Genomic DNA, 26967 nt, shown 5'->3' with positions numbered 1-26967 from the left:
GATGATTCGATGATATGTAAGGCCAAGGCTCATTTGACGAGTGAGAGTGTCGCCGATGTCCCCGCCGCTCGGTACCGTGGTAATACGTAGATGGATCCATCGACCTTCAGCTAATACGAAAGTCACAATTGAGGATCTGATATGATATGTTGAAAAGAAAATATTTAAAGTTTATGTTCATGAAAAGCTATTTTATTAAAAGTATTTTCAATATTGCTTGTGAATGTATGTATATGTATTACTTGCTATCATGGTTAAGGTTTGCTGAGTCAGTAGACTCACTAGGTGTGATCGATGTAGGTGAACATGATATTGGTGTTAATGGAGGTCTTGATGGTTGATCTAGCTGGACTGAAGATGTAGAGGCCCAAATTTCGTACTTGAAAATTTGCGAAAAAATTTAAAATTTTCTCTTTAAATAAATAAAATGTCTCATTCATAAAATATACTGATAAAAGATCCAATGTTTAAAGTAGCAGCGGAATTAAATAATGTTTTCAGAATAACAACTTAAAATAATTTGACAAAATAAAAACTGAGTTTGGAATAAAAATATTAAGTGCTGAAAATGAGGTCCTCGGATTCCTACTACTGCCGTCCCAAGCTGGCTCACTGGTCCCCGCCCTCGGCCCCGACCTCATCAGTACCTACAACAATCAAGTCTAGTGAGTCTAAAGACTCAGCATGCATATATCGTGAAATAACAAGTAAATATATAATAAAATCGCATGCATCTTAAAAATATCGTGTCGTAACGTAAACATGGAAATCGTGTCATGATTAATTTTAAATACGTGCATAACTGAAAATCGTACGTAAAATGTTTGCTCGATAGAGCCCTGTCATAAAATAGCGTATCATAATTTTCTGTTGAAAATATGTTCTACGCGAGTGACCTATACATAACGTAACATAACATAACATGAATCGTCTGATCAGACTAAACCACAGTATACTGGGCGGTAAATATCTCCACAGCCCTTGGACTGGATATCCGTACCCATACATGAACATGAACCGGTCGTAGGTCACCGGGTGAAGTAATAATCCCATAAGCTGTAATCCCATGAACACGAAGCGACCACTAGCAATATCACATATATCTCAAAAATATAAACTTTTATATTTTATGCACGTAATATAATTATTATCCTGTTTTATGTTATCAATTGAGTTGGATCGTTCCCAGGCTCGCTGCGACCTAATTCTAACATGAGGGACATGCAAATAACTTAACTTGACCAACCCTTCAAAATCGAACCAAAAACGAGACAATTACACCGAACGAACTTAGTATTCAATCATGGCTTCGTACCAACCCGAACCAACATCTAACCATCGTTTAGCCATGATTAAAATACTCTTAAAATACTGGAAAACATGACCGTAGGGCTGTAATACACGGAAATTGTGCATGGAGGACAAAATCATGAAACGCTCTTTCGAGAGTCACTTTGGCACATTGCACCGTAAATTCTCGTACGACCTCTAAACTTAACCAAATCACAAACGGCCAAAAAATGACCTTCCTAACTCAATAAGGTACTGTCCAGTCCAAGGCCATAGGCTAAAAGCCAACCACGGACTCGAAACACACCTCTGAACAGAAGACAAACCTGCTGTCCAATAAAATACAGCAGCAGCTCTTGAGCTTTCGTCTCTTCGTTTCGAGACTATCGGCCATTGGGGTTTGAACCACCTGACAGAGCCTCTTACCAACATCCTAAGGTATGGTTTGAACCATGGCTAAGGGCTCTAGGCCAACCACAATTCAAGCCAACACCTACGACAAACCCGAAGCCCCACCCGAGAACACATGCTGAACCGTGGGGGTGTGGCATGTTTTGCTGTCAAATAAAGGATTCAATGGCAATGAGGTTAACCATGGTCTATACTAGACATGCTAAGGGGTTGCATGAGTCATGGCTAAGGGCTATAAGCCAACCACAACCCACTTGACACCATAAATTCAAAACTCAACACACAACCAAAACCAGAAAAATGAATACCGATTGGGCGCTGTTCTTGTTTTGTTTTTAAAACCGATGGGACCGTGAACCAAGCCATGAAATGGCATCTTAGTCACGTCCTAGACATACCAAGGTTGGATTCTAACCATGGCTACAGCCCCTAGGGCAGCCAAAATCAGAACTCACACCTTAGGCAAGAAAAACAAGAAATCGAAACACAAAAACTGCACTATGGGAGTTGCTGTCCATTTCGTCTTGCTTTTGGCAAAGGGACTCAAACCGATGGACCAACACCTCCCTAACACATCCTAGTTCATGTCTAAAAGCAGCCTTGGGAACCTAGGAGTCGAACCAACCTGCAAATCAACAAAAACAACCAAACCGCGAGGGCATAGGGTGAAGCCGAAAAATTCTGCACTAAATTTTCGAAAATGGCTTGACATAATTTCGGTTTTTGCCTTTTAAATTATGCACATGAAATATTTTAAAATAATAATATGACTTGATTGAAGAGTAAAAGAATGGTATAAACATGCCTTGGATTTGTTTGAAATGAAAACAAATCGATTACGACGACACGGCACGGAGGAGACGGAGTTGCTTTGCTCTCTTGTTTTCTTGCTAACCTCTCACGATTTTTCCTCTGAATTTTTCAAAAATGATGAGAGGGAAATGGCTAGGAGGTGAATGAGGAAGTCTACTAATTGAATGGGAATTGATTGGCAACTTTAAAACTTTTCTATCCTAGTTGCTTGTGAGATATGGAATGATGTGTGATATTATTTGATTGAGGGAGATTTAGGGGGATATTTGAGGGTGAGTGGCCGATTCATGCTTATCAAGAATAAGGGAGAAAATTGCTTAATGGTTAATTATTGATGATTTTTAAAAAAATGAGGGGATTAACTATGCAATGAAATGATTAAGGAAAGATATCAATAGAGAGTTACAAAAATTTATCATATCCTCCAAGTGTGTTGGCGGATTTTATTCTTTCAAAATGTGGTAGTAAATTGCTTAATTAATAATTATTGAAGATTAAGTGTGATGGAATTATCTCCCAAGAAAAATAAGGAAATGAATTAAAGATTGAGAGTTGCCAAATATTTTAAATCCTATCAAGGGGGTGGCCGAAATCTACTATTAAAATGGGGTGAGAATATTGCTTAAATCTTATATTTTAAATCTTTAAAGTTTTATCTACCCATTAAATATTTTAGTGGATTAAATAATTAATTTAGGATAATGATTATCTTGCATGCATGGCTAATTTTTAATTTAAATTTACTAACATGTTAAGTTACAATTTCTTAAATAAAATAAGCCTAGATTAACTTATCTCAATTGGTCACATATTTTAATTTAGGCTTTTAAGTAAATTATTGGACATAGAAGAATTTATTTACTACTTAACTCTAATTAATTAATTAAATTCTTAAACATTCTTTTACATTAAAATAAATTATCCTTTATCATGAATAAATTCTAAGAATATTTTCTTATCCTTAAATTTTTATCTTAATACTCCAACTTCAGTCCGGCCTCACTTATTTAACTGAAAAGATAAAACTAAATTTATGCGATTTAAAATAAAAAAATCATGACTATAAAATTTAAAAATGCTTTAAATAGTAAGAAAATCATTTTTAATTTAAAATAATATAAATTATGCATGGTTTATACGTATTCTGATTTAACGGGTTCTACAACTCTCCCCCTTAAAAGAAATTTCGTCCTCGAAATTAAAACTCACCGAATAACTCGGGGTAACGACTCCTTATCTCTGGCTCAGACTCCCACGTAGCTTCCTCCTCCGAATGATTAAGCCATTTGACTTTCACTAGCTGCACCATTTTGTTCCGAAGCTTTTTCTCCTGTCTGTCTAAGATCTGCACTGGTCTTTCCTCATAAGTCAGGTTCGGAGTGAGCTGCAATGGTTCNCCTATAACAACAGTTTTTAGTCGTCTATAGGTATGGCTACGTATGAAGCACTGTATGGTCGCAAGTGCAGATCGCCTATTTACCGGGATGAAGTAGGGGAGAGAGCAGAATTGGGTCCGGAGATTATTCAGCAGACTGCCGATGTAGTAGTCAAGATCCGTGATAGGATGAGGACTGCTTAGAGTCGACAGAAGAGTTATGCGGATCAGCAGAGGAGAGATCTAGAGTTTGCCGTCGGCGACCATGTTTTTGTGAAGGTAGCACCTATGAAGGGTGTCATGCGGTTCGGAAAGAAAGGGAAGCTCAGTCCGAGATTCATTGGACCATTTGAGATCCTTGACAGGGTTGGGACGTTAGCTTATCGTGTTGCTCTTCCGCTAAATCTGGCTGNCGAATCTGGGATCTAGGTCAGATACGATCGAAACGAGAATACCATGAAGTCGAACTATCTCTGGGATATACAACTCTGCATACTGAATCATGGTGAAAGTAGTCTTAATAGGCAAGAAGTGCGCTGATTTGGTAAGACGATCAACAATCACCCAGATAGCATTTGATCCTCTGGCTGACTTCGGCAAACCGGTCACAAAGTCCATGGTAACTTTCTCCCACTTCCACTCGGGAATAGGAAGAGGCTTGAGCATACCTGCTGGTCTCTGATGCTCCGCTTTCACTAGCTGACATGTAAGGCACTCGGATACAAAACGTCTGATATCCTTCTTCATGTCAGGCCACCAATACAACAACTGCAGATCTTTTTACATCTTCGTACTCCCAAGGTGAATCGAGTACGGCGACATGTGGGCCTCTGATAAAATATCCGCTCGAATAGAATCGCTGCTAGGAACCCACATTCTGCCTCGATATCTCACAATATTGTCGCTAACTGTATACAAGATACTACCCTTGGCCTCATCCCTCTGCTTCCACTTTGCCAACTGCTGATCTGTTGGCTGACCACTGCGAATACGGTCTAGGAGAGAGGACTGAATCGTCAAAATAGATAGACGGGGAACTCTACCTCGAGGATAAGTCTCTAGATCGAACCTCTGCATCTCAGACTGAAGAGGTGAAACGTCCTGCCTTTTTTATTGCTTTAAAAGTACTAGAAATTTTTTTTCCTCTATGATTTTCGGCCTTTACAAAATAAAACATCAACCAACTAGAATTTTTAGAAATCAATGAAATAGTCATAAAAATGAAATCGTCTACTGTTTTACCAACCCTAAAAAGCAATAATTTGAAAAGAATAGCACACACTAAACCTCTCAAAAATCTCTCAAAAATCATAAATAATTATTCTTAAAATTTTTAATCATAAATCATGATTCATAAGTCATAAGTGCGGAAATAAGTAGAAGCGCTGGTCCTCGGGTTGTGTGCGCCTTCAGTCCAGTCAAATCATCCGTCAAGGCCTTCCTCAACCTCACCTGCATCCATCACACCTAGTGAGTCTAAAGACTCAACACACCATAATCTTTATAGCAAGGAATATATATATAAAACCACATGCAACAGTGAAAAATACTTTTACGTAAAATAACTTTTCATGACACGCAAACATAAACTTTTAACTTTTTCCTTTTCCTCAACATGACATGACATAAAACCTTTAACATGTTCATGAACATTTTCCTTTTCCATTTTCTTTTTCTTTGTTGAATTCAGATCGTTAATTGTGAATTTCCTGACATGACATGACATGATCGATGGATCCATCAACATATAACCACAGTACTGGGCGGCGGGGGACACCAGCAACACTCTCACCGGTCAACTAGGCCCTGACCTATCATGATTGAATAGAAATACGATCGTCGGGGTTCCCTCGGGGGCCTTTTCCCATAAATGGGTTCCCTCTGGGGCCTTTTCCCGGACCATAACCCTCACAACATCTCCATCCACAAAACCGTTTCCACATATTCGAAATGATGAAAATACGATCGTCGGACTCCCACTGGGACCATAACCCTCACAACATCTCCATCATTATCGAATTAGTCACAATTACTTCACTTCCTTCAACATTTATATTCTCATCACTTTATAAAAAAAAATCATGCATAACATAACGTTTTTGTTTTTGAAACCAAGCATGCAACATGTCTTTTAAATGTCTTCCTTAATTCATAAAAATCTCTTAGACATTTAAAAATCATAATTTAATCATGAACATCTCATAAACATTTTAAAAATAATCATAATATCATAAAAATAGCATTTAGGGCACTGCCATGACGTTTACTAATTTCTAGATGTAAAAAGACCGTTTTACCCCTGGACGTAAAATTTCTCGTTTTTTACTTTTTCTTAATTTCATTGACTCTAACATGTTCCAAATAATTATTTAAGCTTATATGAATTTTCTCATATTTTTATTTAGCCTAAATCGAGGACTTTTAAATTAATCTTTAAATGTGACGTATTAATACGTTTTAATCCCGAATTAAACCAAACATTAATATAAAATTCCCAAACTTAAAACTTAGACTTTTAATAATTATTTGAGCTTAAATATAACTTTTCATAATTTTATAAAGCTTAAACTAGGTATTTCAATTAATTCGTTAATTAACGTTTCGTGCGGCGATTAAATCCCGGAAAATTCCAAAACTTATTATTTTGATCCCAAATTTTAAACATAAAATTTTTATGATTTATTCTACCCTTCCAAGTCATGAGCCACCCCCGTGGACCCATGGATTCAATTTTTGTTTTTAAAATCTCGTTTTTGACACATTATCGAACCACCCGAGCCATCTCCCAATTTACTCGAGCCTCGCCCAAGCCACCTTGAGCCAAACTCGAGAAAACCCACCTAGGTATCCTCTTGACCAATCCCAAGCCCCTGAATCTAGCCCAGGCTTGCTCAAACTCACTTGGAACTAAGCTACACAATCTGCCCAAGGATGAACTCACGCATAAGAACTCCTAGTGAGCCTATGACTCTACCAACTGAGCCACCACAGAGCCCAGCACACCCTAACCTTCCCTGGACCACGCCCATAACCAACACATACCAGCCCAGCCCCTGGACCGAAGCATCAAACCACTGAACGAAGCACAGGCAGTGCGCGACACTCCTGCTCCTCTCACGTTTGCAGGTTTTACTCGTGCCTCCCTGAACCACACCACACCAGCCCCTGTCCCAACCCTGGTGCATCATCCTTAGACCCTATAGAACCTACCTGGACCCCTAGAACCTAGCCTTAAGCCACGCCGAAGCTTCCTGCAACCAGGTGAGTGCTGCTGCTTCTCACGCGATCGAGGACCCTTCGCGCCCCCAACCTGGACCCTTGCCCTTGAGCCAACACCCAGCCCCGCCCCTTATGAACCCTCTCAGGACTCTAACCGACCTTCCCGAGACCCCTGACCCCAGCCATGAAACTCCCACGCTGCTGCTCTTCTCGGGTAGCTTGGGGAAGAGTCCTTGTGCTCTTGGACTCTTCCCTAGCCATCTATCTCGAGTCCTAGCATGGATAGGACTCCTCTCCTAATCCAACCACGTCCTAGCCCAGCTTTGGTCGAGCCAAAATCAAGCCATGCAGTGGTTCACCCCATAAACCAAACCTTGGTCGTTAAATCATGCAACTTTGGTTCCAACTTTCTGTTGTATGTGTGCAGCAGGTTTTTGGTGTTCTAGGACCCTTTAAAAATGTGTATAAACATCTCATAACAATTCCTAATCATGGCAGCCTCTTAAGCACATAAAAATCATGATTTTTGGATCAACAACATGCTTTAAAAATTCAAGCTTCGATGCATAAACGAAATTATTTGAAAGCTTCACTTGTTTTCATGCAAAACATAATAAAATAAATACTATGGTGTGATAGATGTTTGAAAAAAAGAATATGGCGTGCCTTTGCGTTTTAAACGCACGATTATTCGATGACGATGCGAAGAACGGCGGTGAAGAAAAACCCTTGGCTGAATTCCCTTGAAATTTCGAACTTCTTCTTGAATCTTTAGGTGTGTCTCGTGTGTTATTTTGGAGGAAAGAGTTTGGATGGAGTAGGGAAGTGGGGCGTGAGGTATGGTGGGGTTTTGGGGTGAAATTTTACTTTAAATACTTAATAAATCTAATAACAAGGCTTAGGCCCATTAAGAGGTTAATTAGGCCCATTAAGAGGTTAATTAAAATATTAAAAATAGCTTTCTTAAAATAAGTTTGTGAATTAAATAGCCGGGTTGCCAAAAAGTTCGTATTTTTGATGAAAAATCCAACACCGATAAAATTTACGTCCCGGCGTATAAAATCACCTCAAAACCCCTTATTTTCAAAAATACTAAAAAGCATCGACCATATTTTAAATAATTAAAAATAATTATTTAATAAAAACATTTTACATTTTTCAGCCTTCGGTCTCCGTTCCTCGATCGTCACTTAAAAATTACATTTTTATGCATGATGATAATAAAATCATAATTAACATATAAGCATATATGTCACATAATTAATTAAGTAATTAAAATAATTAATTACTCATTTTCCATTATTTCCTAGATTCGCATGTAGTTGGTTTACGTCGTCTTAATTTTTGAACCTTACAATTCCTCCCCCCTTAAATAAAATTTCGTCCTCGAAATTAGAACTTACCGAATAGTTCTGGATAGCGACCCTTCAAGTCCCTCTCGGTTTCCCCAGTAGCTTCCTCTTCCGAGTGATTCAGCCACTTGACCTTGACCATTGGAATGACTTTGTTTCGCAATCTTCTTTCTTGCCTGGCTAAGATCTGGACAAGTCTTTCTTCATATGTCATATTTGGGGTTAATTGAAGAGGTTCATAATTAATCACATGTGACGGATTCGACATGTACTTCCGCAACATTGAAATATGGAACACATTATGAACTCCAGAAAGTGATGGTGGCAATGCCACTCTATAAGCTAGTGTCCCAATCCTTTCCAAAATCTCAAACGGACCTATAAATCTTGGACTAAGCTTGCCTTTCTTGCCAAAGCGCATAACACCCCTTCATAGGTGCTATTTTCACAAATACATGGTCGCCCACTACAAACTCTAAGTCTCTTCGTCTTTTGTCCGCATAACTCTTTTGTCGGCTTTGCGCAGTCTTCATTCTATCGCAGATTTTGACTATAAGCTCGGTAGTCTCTTCAATCACGTCCGGACCAAAATCTCTCTTCTTTCACCAACTTCGTCCCAATGAATAGGAGATCTACATTTCCTTCCGTAAAGTGCCTCAAAAGGAGCCATCCCGATTGATGATTGATAGCTATTATTGTAGGTGAACTCCACTAGAGGTAATTTTGGTTCCCAACTGCCTTGGAAATCAATAACACATGCTCGAAGTAGATCTTCCAAAATCTGTATAACTCTTTATGACTGTCCATAGGTTTGAGGATGAAATGCTGTGCTGAATAATAACTTGGTCCCCATCGCTGCACGTAGGCTTTTCCAGAAAGATGACGTGAATCTCGGATCTCTATCAGAAACAATGGATACAGGAATCCCATGCAGACGAACTATCTCTCGGATATACAAGTCGGCGTACTGAATCATGGTGAAAGTCGTCTTGATAGGTAGAAAATGCGCTGATTTAGTGAGACGATCAACTATCACCCATATAGCATTGAACCCCTTAACTGTCTTTGGCAATCCCACAACAAAGTCCATGGTGACCTTTTCCCATTTCCACTCGGTAATAGGGAGTCGCTTCAATTTCCCTGCTGGTCTTTGATGCTCTGCTTTAACTTGTTGGCAAGTCAGACACTCGGATACAAACTTCAGAATGTCTCTCTTCATGCCTGGCCACCAATATAACAACTGCAGATCTTTATACATTTTTGTGCTGCCCGGATGAATGGAATATGGTGAGTCATGGGCTTCCTTCATAATAAGATTTATCAAGGAATCGTCACTAGGAACCCATAGACGGTCTCGATAACAGACCAAACCATCCAATACTGAATATAAATTCCGGCCCTTGGCTTCATCTCTAGCTCTCCACTTTTGAAACTGCTCATCAGTAGACTGCCCGTCACGAATTCTGTCTCTAAAAGTAGGCTGTACTGATAATGTGGCAAGATTAGGAGCCTTGCCCCTAGCATAAACTGTAAGCTCAAACCGCTGTATCTCGGACTGCAACGGTCCTTGGAGTGATATATGAGTGATAACTGCTGCTTTTCTACTCAGTGCGTCTGCCACTACATTAGCTTTTCCCGGATTGTAGCTAATGTCACAATCAAAATCTTTTACTAGCTCAAGCCATCTACGCTGTCTCATATTCAGCTCTTTTTGGGTGAAGAAATATTTCAAACTCTTATGATCGGTGAATATCTTGCACTTCTCCCCGTAAAGATAATGTCTCCAAATTTTTAGTGCAAAGACTATTGCTGCAAGCTCAAGGTCGTGAGTAGGGTAATTCTTTTCATGAATTTTCAACTGTCTTGACGCATAGGCGATAACCCGGTCATTTTGCATCAGAACTGCGCCCAAACCAAGTTTAGAAGCGTCGGTATAAAGAACATACTACCCTTGCCCTGATGGCATAGATAACACTGGTGCTGATATCAAGGCTTGCTTCAACTTGTCAAAACTGTCTTGGTACTCTGATCCCCATATAAACTTTGCATTCTTTTTGGTCAAGGATGTCAAAGGTACTGCTATAGAAGAGAATCCCTGAATAAACTTGTGATAATAGCCAGCTAATCCCAAGAAACTGCGAATCTCGGTAACACTCTTCGGTACTGGCCACTCTTTCACTGCCTTGACTTTGCTTGGATCAACTTCAACGCCATTACGAGAAATGATGTGGCCTAAGAATGCCACTCTATCGAGCCAAAACTCGCACTTGCTGAATTTTGCATATAGCTTCCTGTCTTGTAGTACTTGCAATGTTGTCCTCAAATGACGACTATGCTCCTCTTTGTTCTTCGAATAAATCAATATATCATCGATAAATACTATAATAAACTGATCCAGATACGGTTGGAATACGCGATTCATGAGATCCATGAAGATCGCTGGTGCATTAGTCAGACCGAATGGCATGACCATAAACTCGTAGTGCCCATATCTAGTACGGAATGCTGTCTTGTGCACATCGGACTCTTTCACTTTTAATTGATGGTATCCAGATCGCAGATCAATTTTTGAAAATACCGCTGCTCCCTGCAACTGATCAAATAAATCTTCAATTCTTGGCAGTGGATATTTGTTTTTGATAATGACCTTGTTAAGCTCTCGATAATCGATGCATAGACGCATGCTGCCATCTTTCTTTTTCACAAATAATACCGGTGCGCCCCATGAAGAATAACTAGGGCGAATGAAACCCTTGTCTAGCAATTCTTGGATTTGATCTTTCAATTCTTTCATTTCAGCGGGTGCTAGACGATAAGGTGCTTTAGATATAGGCACGGTGCCCGGCATAAGATCAATAGAGAATTCCACTTCACGATCAGGTGGAATACCAGAAACGTCCTCGAGAAAGACGCTAGGAAAAGCTCTCACAATGTCAACATCTTCTAATTTCTTACTGATAGATTCCTGTGCAGTAGTGACACATGCTAAATAAGCTTGGCATCCACGTTTAATAAGCTTCCTCGCACATGGACAAGAGATAATGTGCAGCATTTGCTTGTTTCTCGCCGCCTCGAAGACAAAAGATTTACCCCTAATTGGCCTAATAGATACCGATCGCTGACGGAAATCAATCGAAGCTCCATTTACTGATAGCCAATCCATCGCCAATATAATATCAAATTCGGGCATAGGAAGCACAATAAGATCTGCCCGAACAACATCCTTGAATAAACGAAGCTCCAGGTTCTTGACAATTTTAGACGTCAGCATTTGTTGACCGGATGGAATAGAAACTTTGAAACCCAAACCCATGTCTTGAGGAGTAATATTCAGTCTTTTGATGAAGGTTTCAGATATGAATGAATGTGTAGCTCTCGAGTCTAAAAGTGCATAGGTTGCTACACCTTGAATGATAATCCTCTCTGTGATAAGCGTAGTGTCTGCTTCTTCCTCAGCTTCCTCGGCATTCATGACATAAGCTCGTGCAGTAGTAGCTGCTTTCCTCTTAGGGCAATCGATAGCTTTGTGTCCATCCTGCTTACAGTAGAAACATTTAAATGATCCCCATTTGCATTTACCAAGATGAAAACGGTTGCACTCTTTGCATGGTTGCCTTTCAGCAGGCTTTGGTGCTCCCGGATTTTGTGGCTTTGGTGGTGCTGGCTTCTTGGCTGGACCTTGGGGCTTTTGAGGCCCTTGAGGTCTAGGAGGACCCGTATTTGGCTTCTTATTAGGTTTATTGTTATTCTGATAGTGCTGCCTCTAGCGCTGAATCTCAAAATCAATGTCCTTCAAAGACTGCTCAGCCTGATATGCATAAGTAACTGCGATAGCATAATCCCCAGGACGCATCATCATAACTTTATCCCGAATGGTAGGTCGTAGTCCATCCATGAATTGTCTAAGCTTTTCTTCCGCATCCCCAGCAATAAGCAGTACAAAGTGGCAACCCCTGTCAAACTTCTTCACAAAATCAGCAACAGATACGTCTCCTTGACGAAGAGTCATAAATTCCCTCTTTATCCGGCCTCTGACATCAGCAGTAAAGTATTTCTCATAGAATTTCGTCTTGAACTGTGCCCAAGTGAGTGTGGAAAAGTCAACCTCACGCTCGGCTCCTTCCCACCATAAAGAAGCGTCGTCCCTAAACAGATATGTTGTGCACCTCACGCGGTCATCATCTCCCATGTCTAGATAGGGAAAATTCACCTCAAGTGAACGGATCCAACTCTCAACAGCAAATGGATCGGTGGTGCCAGAAAATTCCCCCGCCCCTAGCCTCCGGAACTGCTCGTAGATGTCGTGTTGTGCCTAGGTGGTTGCTTTAGGTATTGCTGCTGCATCTGCTGTAACTGCAGCTGTAACTGTTGTTGTTGTAACTGCTGTTGCTGTAATTGTTGCTCGAAGAGACGAGCCATCCCCTCTAATGCACGAGTAGCAGGATCCCCTGGTGGTGGTGGTGGTTGTACGTTTCCTTGTTGATTCACACTATTCTCTGCTTGGTTTCCATTAACGGGGGCACGTATAGGAGGCATTTTATCTGGACGTTTTCCAAATTCGAACGTAACCAACATGCATTTAAATCTAAGTTCTCTAATCATGTGATATCCTAACTCATTTAGCAATTTAAACATGCACCGCATGAATATTCAAAAAAACTACTAAACATGTAACGTGAACATATTACGCATGTCATTATGCAGGTAACAACATATTAAATCATATAAAGCATGTAAAACTTACAAATTGAGGCTTGACGACTGATCTTTCTGGCGCTGATGGTGGCACAACCCTTTACAGGACCTTTGATCTTATACCAACTGAAACGTCATGTCCTTTTTATTGCTTTAAAAGTACTAGAAATTTTTTTTCCTCTATGATTTTCGGCCTTTACAAAAATATTTTTATAAAATATTTTTCTCTTTAAAATAAAACATCAACCAACTAGCATTTTTAGAAGTCAATGAAATAGTCATAAAAATGAAATCGTCTACTGTTTTACCAACCCTAAAAAGCAATAATTTGAAAAGAATAGCACGTACTAAACCTCTCAAAAATCTCTCAAAAAGCACAAATAATTAGTCTTAAAATTTTTAATCATAAATCATGATTCATAAGTCATAAGTGCGGAAATAAGTAGAAGCGCTGGTCCTCGAATTGTGTGCGCCTTTAGTCCAGTCAAATCATCAGTCAATGCCACCCACAACCTCACCTGCATCCATCACACCTAGTGAGTCTAAAGACTCAACACACCATAATCTTTATAGCAAGTAATATATATAAAACCACATGCAACAGTGAAAAATACTTTTACGTAAAATAACTTTTCATGACACGCAAACATAAACTTTAACTTTTTCTTTTTCCTCAACATGACATGACATAAAACCTTTAACATGATCATGAACATTTTCCTTTTCCATTTTCTTTTTCTTTGGTTAATTCCGATCGTTAATTGTGACTTTCCTGACATGAAATGACATGATCGATGGATCCATCTACATAAAACCACAGTACTGGGCGGCGGGGGACACCAGCAACACTCTCACTAGTCAACTGGGCCCTGGCCTATCATGATTGAATAGAAATACGATCGTCGGGGTTCCCTCGGGGGCCTTTTCCCATAAATGGGTTTCCTCTGGGGCCTTTTCCCCTCACGATATTCCCATTCTTACCGTTACCACAAAACCTTTACCACAAAACCGTTACCACATATTCGAAATGATGAAAATACGATCGTCGGGCTCACACTGGGACCATAACCCTCACGACATCTCCATCATTATCGAATTAGTCACAATTACTTCACTTCCTTCAACATTTATATTCTCATCACTTTATAAAAAAAAAATCATGCATAACATAACGTTTTTGTTTTTGAAATCAAGCATGCAACATGTCTTTTAAATGTCTTCCTTAATTCATAAAAATCCCTTAGACATTTAAAAATCATAATTTAATCATGAACATCTCATAAACATTTTACAAATAATCATAATATCATAAAAATAGCATTTAGGGCGCTGCCATGACGTTTACTAATTTCTAGATGTAAAAAGATCGTTTTACCCTTGGACGTAAAATTTCCCGTTTTTGACTTTTTCTTTATTTCATTGACTCTAACATGTTCCAAATAATTATTTAAGCTTACATGAATTTTCTCATATTTTGATTTAGCCTAAATCGAGGACTTTTAAAGTAATCTTTAAATGTGACGTATTAATGCGTTTTAATCCCGAATTAAACCAAATATTAATATAAAATTCCCAAACTGAAAACTTAGACTTTTAATAATTATTTGAGTTTAAATATAATTTTTCATAATTTTATAAATCTTAAAACTAGGTATTTCAATTAATTCGTTAATTAACGTTTCGTGCGACGATTAAATCTCGGAAAATTCCAAAACTTATTATTTTGGTCCCAAATTTTAAACATAACATTTTTATGAATTATTCTACCCTTCCAAGTCATGAGTCACCCCCGTGGACCCATGGATTCAATTTTTATTATTAAAATCTCGTTTTTGACACATTATCGAACCACCCGAGCCATCTCCCAATTTCCTCGAGCCCCGCCCAAGCCACCTTGAGCCAAACCCGAGAAAACCCACCTAGGTATCCTCTTGACCTATCCCAAGCCCCTGAATCTAGCCCAGGCTCGCTCAAACTCACTTGGAACTAAGCTACACAATCTGCCCAAGGATGAACTCACGCATAAGAACTCCTAGTGACCCTAGGACTCTACCAACTGAGCCACCACCGAGCCCAGCACACCCTAACCTTCCCTGGACCACGCCCATAACCAACCCATACCAGCCCAGCCCCTGGACCGAAGCATCAAATCACTGAACGAAGCACAGGCAGTGCGCGACACTCATGCTCCTCTCACGTTTGCAGGTTTTACTCGTGCCTCCCTGAACCACACCACACCAGCCCCTGTCCCAACCCTGGTGCATCATCCTTAGACCCTATAGAACCTACTTGGACCCCTAGAACCTAGCCCTAAGCCACGCCGAAGCTTCCTGCAACCAGGTGAGTGCTGCTGCTTCTCACGCGATCGAGGACCCTTCGCGCCCCCAACCTGGACCCTTGCCCTTGAGCCAACACCCAGCCCCGCCCCTTATGAACCCTCTCAGGACTCTAACCGACCTTGCCAAGACCCCTGACCCCAGCCATGAAACCCCCACGCTGCTGCTCTCTTCTCGGGTAGCTTGGGGAAGAGTCCTTGTGCTCTTGGACTCTTCCCTAGCCATCTATCTCGAGTCCTACCGTGGCTAGGACTCCTCTCCTGACCCAACCACGTCCTAGCCCAGCTTTGGTCTAGCCAAAACAAAGCCATGCAGTGGTTCACCCCATAAACCAAACCTTGGTCATTAAATCATGCAACTTTGGTTCCAACTTTCTGTTGTATGTGTGCAGCAGGTTTTTGGTGTTCTAGGACCCTTTAAAAACGTGTATAAACATCTCATAACAATTCCTAATCATGGCAGCCTCTTAAACACATAGAAATCATGATTTTTGGATCAACAACATGCTTTAAAAATTCAAGCTTCGATGCATAAACGAAATTATTTGAAAGCTTCACTTGTTTTCATGCAAAACATAATAAAATAAATACTATGGTGTGATAGATGTTGAAAAAAAGAATATGGCGTGCCTTTGCGTTTTAAACGCACGATTATTCGACGACGATGCGAAGAACGACGGTGAAGAAAAACCCTTGGCTGAATTCCCTTGAAATTTCGAACTGCTTCTTGAACCTTTAGGTGTGTCTCGTGTGTTATTTTGGAGGAAAGAGTTTGGATGGAGTAGGGAAGTGGGGCGTGAGGTATGGTGGGGTTTTGGGGTGAAATTTCACTTTAAATACTTAATAAATCTAATAACAAGGCTTAGGCCCATTAAGAGGTTAATTAGGCCCATTAAGAGGTTAATTATATATTAAAAATAGCTTTCTTAAAATAAGTTTGTTAATTAAATAGCCGGGTTGCCAAAAGTTCGTATTTTTGATGAAAAATCCAACACCGATAAAATTTACTTCCCGGCTTATAAAATCACCTCAAAACCCCTTATTTTCAAAAATACTAAAAAGCATCGACCATATTTTAAATAATTAAAAATAATTATTTAATAAAAACATTTTACATTTTTCAGCCTTCGGTCCCCGTTCCTCGATCGTCACTTGAAAAATCCTTTAAAATTACATTTTTATGCATGATGATAATAAAATCATAATTAACATATAAGCATGTATGTCACATAATTAATTAAGTAATTAAAATAATTAATTACTCATTTTCCATTATTTCCTAGATTCGCATGTAGTTGGTTTACGTCGTCTTAATTTTTGAACCTTACAAGAGGTCTCTGATTCGTCAAATGAGCCATCACTGCGACTTTCCTGCTCAATGCATCCGCAACTACATTAGCTTTACCAAGGTGGTAGCTAATTTCACAGTCGTAGTCCTTCACTAGATGCAACCAACGCCTCTGACGCATATTCAGCACTTTCTGCGTAAAGAAGTACTTGAGGCTCTTATGGTCGGTAAAAATCTGGCACTTCTCTCCGTACAAATAATGCCTCCAAATCTTCAAAGCAAAAACTACAGCTGCCAACTCTAGATCGTGGGTAGGGTAGTTCTTCTCATGAGTTTTCAACTGTAGAGAAGCATACGCTATCACCTACCCATGCTGCATCAACAATGCGCCTAGACCGAGCTTCGAAGCATCGGTATACAAAACAAACTCGTCGGGCCCTGACGGCATGGCCAAAACTGGTGCTGAGATAAGAGCTTGCTTCAAAGTATCGAAGCTCTTCTGACACTCATCGCTCCACACAAATTTAACATTATTCTTTGTCAACGACGTGAGTGGAACTGCGATAGAGGTGAATCCCTGAATAAACTTCCGATAATATCCTGCTAGCCCAAGAAAACTATGGATCTCTGATGCATTCTGCGGCACAACCTAATCTCTGACTGCTGCAACTTTCGTTGGGTCTACCTCAATCCCGCTGCTAGAAATGATGTGGCCTAAAAATGCCACCTTCTCTAACCAGAATTTGCATTTACTGAACTTCACGAATAACTTATGCTTCTGTAGGGTCTGCAAAACTGTGGTCAGATGTCTGTTGTGCTCCTCGTGATTCTTTGAGTAAACGAGAATGTTGTCTATGAATACTATCATGAACTGGTCAAGATACGGCTGAAATACGTGATTAATGAGATCCATGAAGATCGCTGGCGCATTCGTCAAATCAAACGGCATCACAAGGAACTTGAAGTGGCCGTAACGAGTCTTGAAAGCAGTTTTGAGAACATCGGCTTCTTTCACCCTCAACTGGTGATACCGGAACGCAGATCGATCTTTGAGAATACTGAAGCTCCCTGTAACTGATCAAATAAATCTTCAATCCGCGGAAGTGGGTACTTGTTCTTCACTGTAACGCTGTTCAACTCCCGGTAATCAATACAGAGCCGCATCGAACCATCCTTCTTCTTCACAAACAAGACTGGCGCGCCCCATGGTGAAAAACTCGGGCGAATGAACTCCTTGTCAAGAAGTTCCGGAATCTGCTTCTTCAGTTCTGCCATCTCTGTCGGTGCTAATCGGTACGGTGCTTTCGAGATTGGTACCGTACCTGGCATAAGCTCAATAAAAAACTCCACCTCTCACTCGGGTGGCATACCAGAGACGTCCTCAAGAAAAACGTCTAGAAAGTCCTTAACAATGGGAACATCGGAGGCTGACTGACTGGGTGCCTCGGGAACGGATACAAAAGTCACTAAAAATGCCCGACACCCTCTATGCATGAGCTTCCTAGCCTGGACACAAGGTATAATGCGCGGTAAAGGAAAGTACCTGTCTGGCTCGAATAAGAACTGCGTCATCCCAGGCGGTCGGACTAGAACAGATCTCCGCTGGAAGTCCATCAAAACTCTGTTCCCTAGTAGCCCGTCCATACCCAGAATGATGTCAAACTCTGGCATCGGCAACACAATAAGATCCGCATAAACAAGATTGCCATGAAGCTCAAGGTCTATGTCTCGGATCACATTAGTAGCTGTCATCTCCTCTCCGGACAGCAATACTACTGAGTAGGCTATATCTAGCCCAACGATCTTGACCTTGAAGAAGTTCGCAAAAACCTCTGAAATGAACGAATGAGTAGCCCCTGAATCTATCAAGGCTTTCGTAGCTGATCCAACTATAAAAATTCTCCCTGTCATGAGCATGGTCTCCGGGTTAGTCTTCGCTGCATGGAGAGCAAAAACTCTGCCTTGAGTAGGCAGACTCCCCCGCGGGCACTGCTTCAGCAAGTGGTCTGCACTACCACACTTGTAACACTTCCCTGAGCCATACATACAAAGTCCGGCGTGACGGCCCTCGGGACTGCCCGTACCTGTTGCTGTTGCTGCTGCCCTCTGTTCCTGGGTGGGCCGTGGAAAAGCCTCTTATTCTGATGCTGCTGCTGAGGAGGAGGGCGGTGCGCAATCTGCACTGGTCGCTTGCCCTGGCGATCCCTCTCAATATCATGCGGATCCTGCTCTGCGGGTAGCGCTCTGGAGACAGCGACCTCATAAGTAGTAGGGCCAGCCACCCTAACATCACGGCGCAAGATCGGCCGTAGACTCTCCATAAAATGCCTCAACTTGGCTCCAGTATCATTCGCGATCAGGGGTACAAAATGGTAACCCCTCTCGAATTTACGGATGAACTCCGTAACAGTCATATCTCCCTTTCTCAGGGTCATGAACTCCCTGGTCAACCTGGTGCGCACCTCGTCGGTAAAATATTTGGAGTAGAATATCTCCATGAAGCGCGTCCAGCTCAGAGTAGCCACATTCAAAGCTACGGATGCTCCTTCCCACCATAGGCGTGCGTCTCCTCCAAACAGATGGGTCGCACAACGAACTCTGTCTGCATCCCCAAGCTCCATGAACTCGAAGATAACCTCGAGGGACTTAATCCAGCCCTCGGAAATCATGGGATCTGTAGTCCCTGAGAACTCTTTCGGTCGCATCTTCATGAACCGCTCATAGGTAGCCTCGAGCCCTGTCGGCCTGGCCGCCATAGCATTGTTCCCCGCAAACTGTGCGAAGAACTGATTCATCCCAGCTAGCATCTGGGCATTCATGTCCGGTGGAGGGGGTGGAGGTAAATCTCTCTCCTGCCTACGTTCTGACCGTCCTCCTGGCGAGGCTCATCATCTCTCGCGCGCTCAAGGAGGCATATTGTTCCATACATATAACCCATACGTAACCATCATGCATAATTACATTACTTCTTTAAATTTAAATAAATACTACATAATAATAAAAATCTGGACATAAAATATTTCATGAAAACATGCTGTTAAAATAATCCATGCTTTAAACGAAATGCGTTAACGTAAGACTTACAGATAGAAGACGTGACTTCATGAGCTTCTCCAGGTCAGTAGTAGTACAACCATTTACAAGAACATAGGCTCTGATACCACCTGGGAATCAGAATGAATACTATGATTCACATTTCGAACAGGCATGAATACAGCATTGATAGGATACCTTCCATCTTGAAAGTTATGTGGCATTTTTATAAGATATCCACGATTTCTCTCGATTTCTAATCCAATACAAAAATGAATTGGTTCGATCAAGCTAGCCATATGTTGTGTGTTATCGACGATTTCTACATAAGGCGGTAAGATGATATCTTGAGCAGTTACATATCCAGGACCTCTGACACAAATAGACGCTTCACAAGTCCCATATAGATTACTTCTCAATACAATTTCTTTTAAATTCATTAAAATCTCATGAACCGATTCTTGAATACCCGTTATTGTAGAATATTCATGCGGGACATTCTCAGATTTTACACGTGTGATACAAAAATGTCTCATTCATAAAATATACTGATAAAAGATCCAATGTTTAAAGTAGCAGCGGAAGTAAATAATTTTTCAGAATAACAACTTAAAATAATTTGAGAAAATAAAAACTGAGTTTGGAATAAAAATAATAAGGGCTGAAAATGAAGTCCTCGGATTCCTACTACTGCCGACCCAAGCTGGCTCACTGGTCCCCGCCCTCGGCCCCGACCTCATCAGTACCTACAACAATCAAGTCTAGTGAGTCTAAAGACTCAGCATGCATATATCGTGAAATAACAAATAAATATATAATAAAATCGCATGCAACTTAAAAATATCGTGTCGTAACGTAAACATGTAAATCGTGTCATGATTAATTATAAATACGTGCATAACTGAATGTCGTAGGTAAAATGTTTGCTCGATAGAGCCCTGTCATAAAATAGCATATCATAATTTTCTGTTGAGAATATGTTCTACGCGAGTGGCCCATACGTAACGTAACATAACATAACATGAATCGTCTTATCAGACTAAACCACAGTATACTGGGCGGTAGAGATCATCACAGCCCTTGGACTGGATATCTGTACCCATACATGAACATGAACCGGTCGTAGGTCACCGGGTGAAGTAATAATCCCGTAAGCTGCAATTCCATGAACGCGAAGCGGCCACTCGCAATAACGCATATATCTCAAAAATATAAACTTTTATATTTTATGCACGTAATATAATTATTATCCTGTTTTATTTTATAAATTGAGTTGGATTGTTCCCAGGCTCGCTGCGACCTAATTCTAACATGAGGAACATGCAAATAACTCAACTTGACCAACCCTTCAAAATCGAACAAAAAACGAGACAATTACGCCCAACGAACTTAGTATTCAATCATGGGTTCGTACCAACCCGAACCAACATCTAACCATCATTTAGCCATGAATAAAATACTCTTAAAATACTGGAAAACATGACCGTAGGGCTGTAATACACGAAAATTGTGCATGGAGGCCAAAATCATGAAACGCTCTTTCGAGAGTCACTTTGGCACATTGCACCGTAAATTCTGGTACGACCTCTAAACTTAACCAAATCACAAACGGCCAAAAACATGACCTTTCTAACTCAATAAAGTAATGTCCAGTCCAAGGCCATAGGCTAAAAGCCAACCACAAACTCGAAACACACCTCTGAACCGAAGCCAAACCTGCTGTCCAATAAAATACAGCAGCAGCTCTTGAGCTTTCATCGCTTCGTTTCGAGACTATCGACCATTGGGGTTTGAATCACCGGCCATAGCCTCTTACCAACATCCTAAAGTATGGTTTGAACCATGGCTAAGGGCCCTAGGCCAACCACAATTCAAGCCAACACCTACGACAAACCCGAAGCCCCACCCGAGAACACTTGCTGAACCGTGGGGGGTGTGGCATGTTTTGCTGTCAAATGAAGGATCCAATGGCTATGAGGTTAACCATGGTCCATGCTAGACATGCTAAGGGGTTGCATGAGTCATGACTAAGGGCTAGAAGTCAACCACAACCCACTTGACACCATAAATTCAAAACTCAACACACAAACAAAACCAGAAAAATGAATACCGATGGGGCGCTGTTCTTGTTTTGTTTTTAAAACCGATGGGACCGTGAACCAAGCCATGAAAGAGCATCTTGGTCACGTCCTAGACATACCAAGGAGGGATTCTAACAATGGCTAGAGCCCCTAGGGCAGCCAAAATCAGAACTCACACCTTAGGCAAGAAAAACAAGAAATCGAAAAACAAAAACTGCACTATGGGAGTTGCTGTCCATTTCGTCTTGCTTGTGGCGAAGGGACTCAAACCGATGGTCCATCACCTCCCTAACACATCCTAGTTCATGTCTAAAAGCAGCCTTGGGATCCTAGGAGTCGAACCAACCTGCAAATCAACAAAAACAACCAAACCGTGAGGGCATAGGGTGAAGCCGAAAAATTCTGCACTACATTTTCGAAAATGGCTTGACATAATTTCGGTTTTTGCCTTTTAAATTATGCACATGAAATGTTTTAAAATAATAATATGACTTGATTGAAGAGTAAAAGAATGGTATAAACATGCCTTGGATTTTTTTTAAATGAAAACAAATCGATTACGACGACACGGCGCGGAGGAGACGGAGTTGCTTTGCTTTCTTGTTTTCTCTCTTGTTTTCTTTCTAGCCTCTCACGATTTTTCCTCTGAATTTCACTCTGAATTTTTCAAAAATGAGGAGAGGGAAATGGCTAGGAGGTGAATGAGGAAGTCTACTAATTGAATGGGAATTGATTGGCAACTTTAAAACCTTTCTATCCTAGTTGCTTGTGAGATATGGAATGATCTGTGATATTAATTGATTGAGGGAGATTTAGGAAGATATTTGAGGGTGAGTGGCCGATTCTTGCTTATCAAGAATAAGGGAGAAAATTGTTTAATGGTTAATTATTGATGATTTAAAAAAAATGAGGGGATTAACCATGCAATGAAAGGATTAAGGAAAGATATCAATAGAGAGTTACTAAAATTTATCAAATCCTCCAAGTGTGGTGGCCGATTTTCTTCTTTCAAAATGAGGTAGTAAATTGCTTAATTAATAATTATTGAAGATTAAGTGTGATGGAATTATCTCCCAAGAGAAAAAAGGAAATGAATTAAAGATTGAGAGTTGCCAAATATTTTAAATCCTGTCAAGGGGGTGGCCGAAATCTACTATTAAAATGGGGTGAGAATATTGCTTAAATCTTGTATTTTAAATCTTTAAAGTTTTATCTACCCATTAAGTATTTTAGTGGATTAAATAATTAATTTAGGATAGTGATTATCTTGCATACATGGATAATTTTTAATTTAAATTTACTAACATGTTAAGTTACAATTTCTTAAATAAAATAAGCCTAGATCAACTTATCTCAATTGGTCACATATTTTAATTTAGGCTTTTAATTAAATTATTGGACATAGAAGAATTTATTTTCTACTTAAATCTAATTAATTAATAAAATTCTTAAACATTCTTTTACATTAAAATAAATTATCCTTTACCATGAATAAATTCTAGGAATATTTTCTTATCATTAAATTTTTATCTTAATACTCCAACTCCAGTCCGGCCTCACTTATTTAACTGAAAAGATAAAACTAAACTTATGCGATTTAAAATAAAAAAAAATCATGACTATCAAATTTAAAAATTCTTTAAATAATAAAGAAATCATTTTTAATTTAAAATACTAGAAATTATGCATGGCTTATACGTATTCTGATTTAACGGGTTTTACAGAAGATGTACACAACCCGAGGACCGTCGCTAGTTTTCCGCAAATAAAACTAAGTTTATGATTTATGATTACTTAAATATTTTTATGACTTATGATGCTTTTGAGAGGTTTTTGAGAGAATTTTAGAGTTATGCTTATTTTTGAAATAATGTTAGTTTAGGTTGGTTGACATTTACGACTTTATTCTTTGAATTACTTTCTTTTGGATTTTCAAATAATAGTTGATTGGTTTACTTTTAAATGATGCAAAATATTCATATTTTAAATGCTTAGTGTTTCGATCGAATGAATTAGAAAGAAAAAAAATTTAGTACTTTTTAAAAAAAACGAGTAGTAGACGTTTTAGATTATTTCCAAATACTTATATTGCTTATAAGATTTTGTTAACCATATCAATAACAGTTGAATGGATAGAAAGAAACTTCTCGAAGTTGAAGTTAATTAAGGATTATCTTTGATCAACAATGTCGCAATATAGACTAAATGAACTACCTATGTTGTCGATTGAGAAAGAAATGGTCCGACAATTGGATTTCACAGATTTGATAAATATTTTCGTCTCTAAAACTACTAGACGAGTAGTATTTATGTAGTTATTTTAAATATTTGTTGAGTAGTTATTGATGTAATATATTGGTTTTGGTATATTTATATATTTATTAGTATATTTATTATTTGCAAATTGAATTTTATATTTATTACTGTAACAAAAGGGCCTGTTTTTCAATTTTCGTTTCAGGCTCCATTCAACACATGTACGTCTCTTTCTATCCTTTGATACATAGATTTATAAGTATTTTAACATTTATCACCAATTTTTTATACCCATTTTTCTCAATTAATTTATATAAACAGGATAAAGTAACTTTCTTATTTATATATTTATTATTGTTGTTGTTGTTATTATTATTATTATTATTATTATTATTATTATTATTATTATTATTATTATTATTTTAGATGTTGAAAATAACGACTAAAACAACTGATTGAAAAATGAACATATATTATAGAGAAGAAATACGTGACATTTATATATTATATTATGGACAAGCAGATTAGTTTGCCTTGATGCTAGTATAAAATTATTCAGTACGTTTAAGTTATGACAGATTAATAGTATCACAATTCAAAAATAGATAATACGAAAGTAACAAGAAAGTTAATAGGAGTGAGTAAATGAAATGATCACACATCTATTTGATTGAAAATAACTTTTTTTATCCGCTAACTTTTTATTTTTTGTGTTTTATTTCATAAATTTTCAAAGTTTGATTTTTGTATACTGATTTTGATTTATTTGGCTTTCATTTATATTTCGATGAAGGGTTGTCGTAATACTGAAAAATAATGATTAACACCAAAAAATTCTAATGTGATATTAGAAAATGATGACGTTTTCGATTTGACGTTAATAATTATACCAAAATGATCAAAAATTAAAAGTTACTGTATCAAAATCTAAATTTACCAATCCAAAAAATTCAAACAAGCATTTGAAAAAAAAATATTTTCCCTTATTTAATTAATAGGAGCTAAACATAAATTCCAGTACTCTTTCGAAATTTCTTACACAAAGTTTACTTATTACCAAATGTACATTTATATTTTATAAATGTACATAAATTATGTGGGTAGATCCAAAAAAATTTATTAAAAAGGGTACGGTTGGATAGGAATCAAAGGAGATTTTTTTTTAATGAACTTATTATATAAATTTTAGGGGAAAATATTATATATAACCCTTGTGCAAATATCGAATAAACGATTTGTAGTCAAATGTGCAAGTTCATTAATAAGACATGTACATAAAATTTGTGTGCATTCATACCTTTTTTTTAAGACGATGGAATCCGCAAATATTATCTTTTGAAACATAACGAATAAATTTTTTCGACGAACGCAATAATCTGCAAATTGCATTAATTAAATAAATAATACTTACAAAATCTTGATGAAATGTTAGTAAAAAAAATCAACTCAATGAACAGTAATCAAACAATTACCTACTTCTTTCTCTCGAACAACAGCACAACCTACAACCTATTTTTTCTCATAGGTAGCCAAATGGACACTATCAAGCAGGTGAAGATTCAACGCATTGTGCTTAGGCGGCCAAAAATAGGAAGACGTTAATTGCAAGGCAAAAAAAAATGACAGGTAGAAAAAACAAAGTGAGGAGGCGAAATTAATTAATTTAATAATTTTTATAGATAAATTTTATTTTTATATTATCATGTTAGAACATATCAATTTATTTGTCCTCGAACGATAAAAATACAAGTATACCTATTATGACAGCGGTTATGGTACACTAGCAATTAGGGTGATTTGTGTTATAATTGGTTAAAAACTCCTTTATTTATTTTTTTTTATAAGATGATTCAAAATAAATATGTAGGACTTATATGTATTTTTTTATTTTCAAATAAGATATTCTTTTGCTAACATAATGTACAAACATACCAAAAATGTTTCTAAAATGTATCACTGACAACTTTGTTTCCAATATGCACTCAGAGCACCCACAATGGGGTGTTAAATGGGCATTAACGCACCACGTGGGTTCCACGCGTTTGGATTAAATTTTTTATTTTTTTTCACGTGGACCCCACGCGTATTTGAAATAAATTTTTTTTTTTAAATTTTTTAAATTTTTATTTTTTCTTAACTGTTCGAATTTTTTTTTAAAATTTTTTAAATTTTTTTGTTTTCATTTATAACCGTTGTACATTTTCTATTTTTTTTAAATATTTAATTAAATTCGAATTAAATTATAAAAAAATCCAAAAAATTTGTAACGGCTATTTAACGACTAGTTTCAATTCTCTTCTATAAATATCCACAAATGTTCTCCCATCTATTTTTTTTAAGTTCCAAAAATCTTATTTTCTATTCGAAATGGATGAAAATAATAAGGTATTTTTTATAAATTTCTTGAATTCTACAAACAACCCGCAAGAATATCCATCTTCCCAAAATCCACAAATTCCACCAAATTATCAATACCCACATCCATTTCCAAATATGACGTTTTCTCCCCAAAATCTTCAAAATTTCCAAGGCTTTGAAAATTTTATGAATCATCCGAATTATGCCCCTCGAGGTCCATATCAACCGCTTCCAGCCGAATATTGGCAAAACATGAGTCATCAGTATTTCACGCCGCCTGTTGTTCATGGATATAGCACCCCGCACACAAATGTTATGCCTTTCATATCTCCGATGTCGAATGAACCTGCAACTCCGACTTTTGTCCCAGAGATGCAACTTTCCGATCATGAATCCCCAATTGAGGTGGTCAATTTAGAAAAAGCGGTTTCAAATGCTGAGGGTTCAAGAAAGCGTTCAAG

Source organism: Primulina huaijiensis, chromosome 6, assembly GCF_012295235.1.
Source record: "Primulina huaijiensis isolate GDHJ02 chromosome 6, ASM1229523v2, whole genome shotgun sequence".
Classification (NCBI taxonomy): Eukaryota; Viridiplantae; Streptophyta; class Magnoliopsida; order Lamiales; family Gesneriaceae; genus Primulina; species Primulina huaijiensis.
This window is presented reverse-complemented; position numbering follows the sequence as displayed.